This window comes from Chiloscyllium punctatum, chromosome 35 (assembly GCF_047496795.1).
Source record: "Chiloscyllium punctatum isolate Juve2018m chromosome 35, sChiPun1.3, whole genome shotgun sequence".
NCBI classification, from domain to species: Eukaryota; Metazoa; Chordata; class Chondrichthyes; order Orectolobiformes; family Hemiscylliidae; genus Chiloscyllium; species Chiloscyllium punctatum.
Window position 1 is genome coordinate 41,120,056 of NC_092773.1, and position 7,172 is coordinate 41,127,227.

Here is a 7,172-nt window from a genome sequence, read left to right on the forward strand (position 1 = left end):
CGGGCGTTTGAGGTCATGCATTTGGTAGGAAGAGTCAAAAGACTGATTGCAATTAAAATCAAAAGAAATTCCAAAAAAGTGCGTTTCGGAAGAGTCTGGGTGCCCTCGTGCATGAAACAACAAAGGTTAGTGACAGACTGATTCTTTTTCTCTCCTAAAAAGAATGTCCTTTCGTAATGCTCACAATGAAAGTGATATTATCGCAGCGAATGACTGAAACGAAGGAGCCTGCAAATTAATCGAAAACCAAGATATGTCTCGTGCTGTTCTTGGGACATAGCTGATGTATTGTTTACAGGTCTCTAAACTTTATTGAAAATGGAGTCAGGAGAGGGAGAGTGGAAGTTAAGGACACCCATGTTTAATAGGGGAAAGTGAGTAGTACAGATGCTGGCGATTAGAGTCAAGAATGTGGTGCTGGAAAATCAAAGCATGTCAGGCAGTCTCTGAGGAGCAGGAAAACCACAATTCATGCAAACGCCATACATCAGGAATTTGGTTGGAAGCCTCGAGTGTGGAGAGATACATGTGAGATGATGGAGCTGGGCTGAAGGTAGCTGAGATACCAATAGGTGCACGGGGGAGGGTGTAATTTTGATAGTTTGGAGGGGAGGGTGATCTACATGGGTGGGAAGGAAATGAGACAAATGCGACAGCTCATATGGACGGTGCTGAGCTGGAATTTGTGAAGTGGGGTAAGGTGGGGGAGGGGAAATGTGGAAACTGGTGAAATCCCAATTGATGCCATGGGGTTGGAGGTTCCAGAAGTGGATATTTGGCTTCAGAATATAGAATAATACAGCGCAGCACAGGCCCTTCGGCTTTCGATGTTGCGCTGACCTGTGAACTAATCTCAGCTCATCCCCCATACTATCCCATCATTATCCATGTGCTTATCCGAGAATTGTTTACATCTCCCTAATGTGGCTGAGCTAACTACATCGACAGGCAGGGCATTCCACGCCCATACTACTCTCTGAGCAAAGAACCTGCCTCTGACATCTAGCTTAAATCTCGAACCCCTCAATTTGTATTTATGACCACCCATACAGTCATACATCATCATCCGAAAAAAATCTTCCACTGTCCATCCTATCGAATCCTCTTATCATCTTGGAACTCTGTGTCAAATCCATTATTAGCATTCTTCTTTCCAATGAGAACAGACCCAAGTCTCTCAGATTTTCCTCATAGGACTTTCCCTCCAGAACAGGCAATATCCTGTTAAATCTCGTCTGCAACTTTTCCAATGCTTCCACATCCTTCCTGGAATGGGGCGACCAGGCAGTACAAAATATTCCAAGTGGAGCCACGCATGTGCTTTGTATAGTTGCAGCATGGCGTTTTGGCTCAGGAACTCAATCCTCTACCAAATAAACCTAACACAACGTATGCCTTATTAACAGCACTATCTACCTGGCTTGTAACTTTCAGGAATCTCTGTACATGGACTCCAAGATCCCTATGTACATCCACATTACCAAGAATCTTACCATTAACTCAGCCTTCCTGCTGAGGTTCCCAAAGTGAATCACCTCAAATGTAGATGCATTGAACTTTATTTCCCTCCTCTAAGGCCAATTCTGCAGTTTATTCGAGCTCCCTAGCAAACTGCAACATTTTTCCACACTGTCCACTGCTCCACCAACTTTAGTGTTATCTACAAGCTTGCTAACCCATCCACTTATGCCTGCGTTTTAGTCATTTATGAAAATGACAAACAACAGTGGTCTCAAAATCGATCTTTGTGCCGCACCATACGTAACCGAACTCCAGTCTGAATATTTTCCACTAGCCACCACTTGCTGCCTTCTAACAGAAAGCCAGTTTCTAATCCAAACTGCGAAATCATCGTCAATCCCATGCCTCCGCATTTCCTCCAACAGTCTAACATGTGGAATCTTATCAAAGGTTTTACAGACGTCCATGTACACCACGTCAAGTGCCATACCCTGATCCACATGTTTGGGCACCTTCTCAAAAAACTCACGAAACCATGTTGACCATCTGAAATCAAATTGTTGCTTGCTGAATGATTGTCAATCCTATCTCTCATAATCATTTACATAATTTGTTCATCCAACAGATGGAAGGCTTATTGGTATATGATTACTTGGGTCGTCTGTATTACCCTTCTTGAACAAGGGAACAACTTCTGCTTTTCTCCAATCATCGAGTGATATTCCTGTTGACAATAACGAAATAAAGATCAAAGGCAAAGGCTCTACAATCTCCTCCCTGGCTTCCCAGGAAATCCTTGAATAGGTCTCATCTGACCCAGGGGACTTACTGATCTTTACACCTTCCAGAATTGTTTACAGGTCCTCCTTGCAAAGCTCAGTCACATCTAGTCTAGTAGCCTGTATCTCAGATTCTCCTCGACAACGTTGATCTAATTCAGTATGAATACTAACGAAAGTTATTCATTTGGCCCCTTCCTATTTCCTCTGACTCCACACACAATTCCTCACTACTATATTTGATTGGTCCTAATCATACTGTCGTCATTCTTTTATTCTCCATATTCACGTAGAAATACTTAGGTTTTTCTAAGATTCTATCCACAAACAACTTCTCATATCCTCCCCTGGTTCTGCTGGACTCTCTGTTCAGGTCTTTCCTAACTAACTTGTAACTCTCAATCGCCCCAACTGAACCTTCACGTCAAACCCTAAAATAAGCCTTCTTCTTTCTCTTGACATGAGCTTCAACTTCTTTAGTAAACGACGGCTGCTTCGCTCAAAAACTTCTTCATGCCTGACAGGTACATACTCATCAAGTACGTGCAATAGTAGTTCCTTTAGTAAGTTCCACATTTCAATTGTGGTCATCCCATCCGTTTCCTTCCACATCCTGTGAATATTAAATCTCGCCAAATCGCATGATAATTGCCTCTCCGTCCGCCATAAGACTTTCCCTGCAGTATGGAACTATCCCTTTCTATTGCTTAAGTGAACGTAACCGAATTGGTTTTGCGATCACGAAATTGCTCACCTACATCCAAATGTAACGCCTGGCCTATCCATTACCTGATACCAAATCCAATATTGCCGGTGACTGTTAGTAAGAGGCATCTGGCCGTAGGTTTTGGACCTGTGTCGAGGATGAGACAGGAATTCATCAAAGTTGATAGGGACAAATAGTTTTTCAGCTCATCTTCCTCTGTTTCCTTAACTCGCAGGAGATTATTATCATTTGGCGCAGGAATTCTCCGAAGATATCTTTGGTTACTTCAAATCTTCTGAACACTGTGCAAGTGAGTAAAATAGTGCACCAGGACCAGGCTCCAATGAGAGAGAAAGACAGTATGCATTGTCGGAGAGCCAGAACTGACGGAACGGTGCTTTCCCTTTACAATACAAAAGGTTAGTGCTGAAAGAGCGGCGCTTTTGGAGGGTCAGTGCTGTGGGAGCTGACGCTGTCAGATCATCAGTGCTGAGGATGCAGATACTCTCAGATGGTTAGTGCTGAAGAACCGGTTACTGTAACAGGATCAATGCTGAGGGAGTGGGCACTGTCAGAGGGTTAGTGTAGAGGGAGCAGGTACTGTTGGAGTGTCAGTACTGAGCGAGAGGGTACTGTCACAGGGTCAGTGCTGAGTAAGTACCATCGTCGCCCGTTCAGTGTGGGGCAGTGAGTGCTGTCGGAGTGACAGTGCTGAGGGATTGTAAATGAAATATTTCATGCTAATACTTCCAGAAAAAAAACATTAAATGTCAGCTAGATATGCAAACAGTCTATCAAATCATTCAATGGCAAGTCCGAACATAAATACATTATCTAAAACCTCTCTCATGTTTGAGGACACACGCATCCTGCCTATCTTTGTCACACATACGCTGCCTGTCGGGTCACATACATCATTCCTTTTTTCGTCTCACACAGCCTCACAATGTTTTTCACCAACATTCTCCCACTCTGAGTCTCACACACCCTCCATGTCTTCGTCAAACACACCTCCATTGCATAGAACAAACTCGAAGTCTGCCAGTACTGGAGTAGACTTCAGTTTATCTATTCCCAGGGATATGATTGGGTAAAAATGATGAGAAGTGGGAGCTATCCACTTTCCACAGATCCAGCCCCAATCCCAGCTCTTTGTCTGAACAGAGGGCAGATCGCAGAGAGACATGACAGAGAGAGAGAGTGAGAGAGAGAGAATCATAGAAATTGAAAGCACAGAATCAGATGCTTCAGTCCAACTTATCCACGCTGACAATATATCATTTATAACTCTCATCTCATCTGTCAGCATTTGACACATAACTCTCTCAACTCTTCCTATTTATTTACCAATCCAGATGCATTATAAACTTTGTCCTTCCACCAACCTCTACCTCTCCGTCTGGCAACTTATTCTATACTTGCACCACTCTCTATGAATAATGCTGCGTGTGTGGGAAAGGATACTCTCAGGCGTTCAAGCTGCTGAGGCACCTGTGGGTTCACATCGGGGAGAAGCCATTCATTCAATCCTCGTGTTGGAAGTGATTCAAACAATCATCCGACCTGCTGAGACATCTTGGCAGCCGCGCAGATGATAAATGTTTTAGTAACACTGACAACATATATTAATTTTATCCAATGATGAGTAAACGTATTAGTGAGTGGAGAATATATAACGAGCCATGAACTGGCAGAGTCAGGAGGGACAGATATGAAATCCTACAATCCTTCACTAAATCAAAACGATGTAAAAATTGATTTCCGTTTCTTCCTTCACCATGAAAGCCTTTTTGCTTTAATACAGGATAATAAATTAGAGACAGGAGTATTTCCTGAACTTTAGAAAGCGGCAAAGTAATGCAGGATACTCAGTTCATTTTCGTCTGTTAACGTTAACGTTAGCAGACGTAATACGTTACATAAAAAATTCCTCAATAACAGTGACATCTAGTGGACACTGAAGATTATTGGATCGGGCATCGTGGAGGTCGGTGTCCAGTGAACGTCCTTCGGAATTGGTTAGGGGAGCTCTGCTCTTTGCGATTTTTATAAATGAGTTAGATGAGGTAGAAGAGAGGTGAGGTAGTAATTTTGCCGATGACATTAAGGTTGGTGGAATTGTCGATAGTGTGTTCGGCTGTTGTGGATTGCAATGGAACATTGCGAGGTTGCAGAACTGGGCTGATATGTGGCATATAGAGTTAAACCCGAACAAGTGTGAAGTCGTTCATTTTGGAAGTGCGAATTTCAATGCAGAATACAGGGTTAAAGGATTCCTGAAAGTGTGTAGGAACAGAGGAATCTTGGGTCATATTGGCTGCGTTTAGAACAAGTATCAGGCGCTGATCAATCCCAGTAAACAAGCAAGTTAAAATCTACCAAGGAGCTTTCAGTTTTAGAAATAACGTTTTGAAATAGTTGTTCAGAGTGACAATCAAAATGAAATAATTCGTTTCTTATGTACTTCAGGAGAACCTTCGAATGTAGTATCCACCCAGGTTACAGTTAAAGTCTAGCAAGTTGAGATGATTTTAACAAGTTGATTTGATTCTTAGGAGATATTTCGATTGCTCGCCAATAAATTGTGTTTTGGGAAGTTACATTTGATAATCTCTTCACGACCAATCAGACCAGGATCACGTAGACAGATGGTGTGGCAGACATTCCTTTTAATAAATGCACCTGGAATTTCGTTTACAACCACGATGTTTAGCTTTCAGTAAAAGTGCTGATATGATGTGTTACATGTGAAATAAACAACGTGTGAAATCATTGTGAACCTGCACTGGAGTGGGTCCTAAATACATGTTACTCTTTGAGGAACAGCCGGACATGAAACGATTTAAGTGTCCCGGAGAATCGGGCTGCATTTTGACATCATCGATACAGTGACACTCTCTCCCGTAGGGAACGACCTTTAACCAGTCAGGAGAGAATTTATTCTCACAGGGAATGGGCAGCAATGCAGCGAGGGTCATTAGGAAGTGTCTGCACACTTTGATTGGAATGATTAAGAACTGTCCACAATTCGGACACAAAGTGAATAAAAAGGGTGGAAAATTTCACACCAATATTTGATCTGTTGCTTGAAACTAATGCATCTGTGTATGATTATTTTATATAAACTCACAGCACTCCTCAGGAGAAGGACGGTCTAGTCGATCTGGCCGCAGCAGTTAAAGATGGGCATTCTTCAACTCAACTGATCTTAAGTTACTAAAGGTGTTCTTTTCTCTTTCCTGCACAGTGAAGTCTTGTAGGAATCAAAAGTAATGTGATGATTCTTTGTTACGTGGGAAAGTGCACCTAATTTCTGCTAATGCACAGTTGATCGGTCATCACCCTGAGAATGAAGGTACAGAATCGAGAATAAAGTAAAACATTGAAAATGTCAGTATTTAAAAAGTGTATGAAAAGCAGCATCTGCAGTCAAGAACAAGGTCAGATATCTTGCCTGAGATTTGTGGGCGCACAGAGCGTGCAATACACAAATAGAATGAAGCTGACACTCAAAACACAGCTTCATTTACGTAGGAAAAAGGAGAAGTGCAGATCCTGGAGTTGAGAGTGTGTTGCTCGAAAAGGTTAGAAGTTTTCGGAGGAGCAGGAAAATCGACATTTCAGCAAATGCCCTTCATTCGGGTTGAGGGTTTCAGCCTCGGCGTTGGAGAGATTAAATGGCAGTTGCGTGGGGCTTGGGAAAGGCACCTGAGAGTGTAAACGGTGGATGCAAGTGGGGGAATGGTGACAGGTCAGAAGGAAGAGTGGGCGGATAAATGGGAAGCAGGATGGACAGGTAAGACAAGCCATGAGCGCCGTGCTCAGATGAAAGTTTGGAATGGGGATTAGTTGGGGGAGGGGACATGGGGAAACTGGTGAAATCCACATTGATGCCATGGGGCTGGTGGTACCCGTGGCTGAAGATGAGGTGTGATTTCTGCAAAGTGGGGGGGAAGGGAGTGGCGATGGAGGAGGCCCAGGACCGGCATGTTCTCGGTGGAGTGGGAGGCAAATCGAAGTTTTTGGCAATGAGGTGGTCGGTGCAGGTGTCCTGCAGGTGTTCACTGAAGCTCTCTTCGAGTCAGCATCCTGTCTTCTAAATGTAGAGGAGACTGCATCGGGAGCAATGGATACAGTTACTGACATGTATGGAAATTGAGGTAAACCTCTGATGGATGTGGAAGGTTGCTTTGTGGCTTTGGACCCTGGTTGGTGGGATGTGTGGG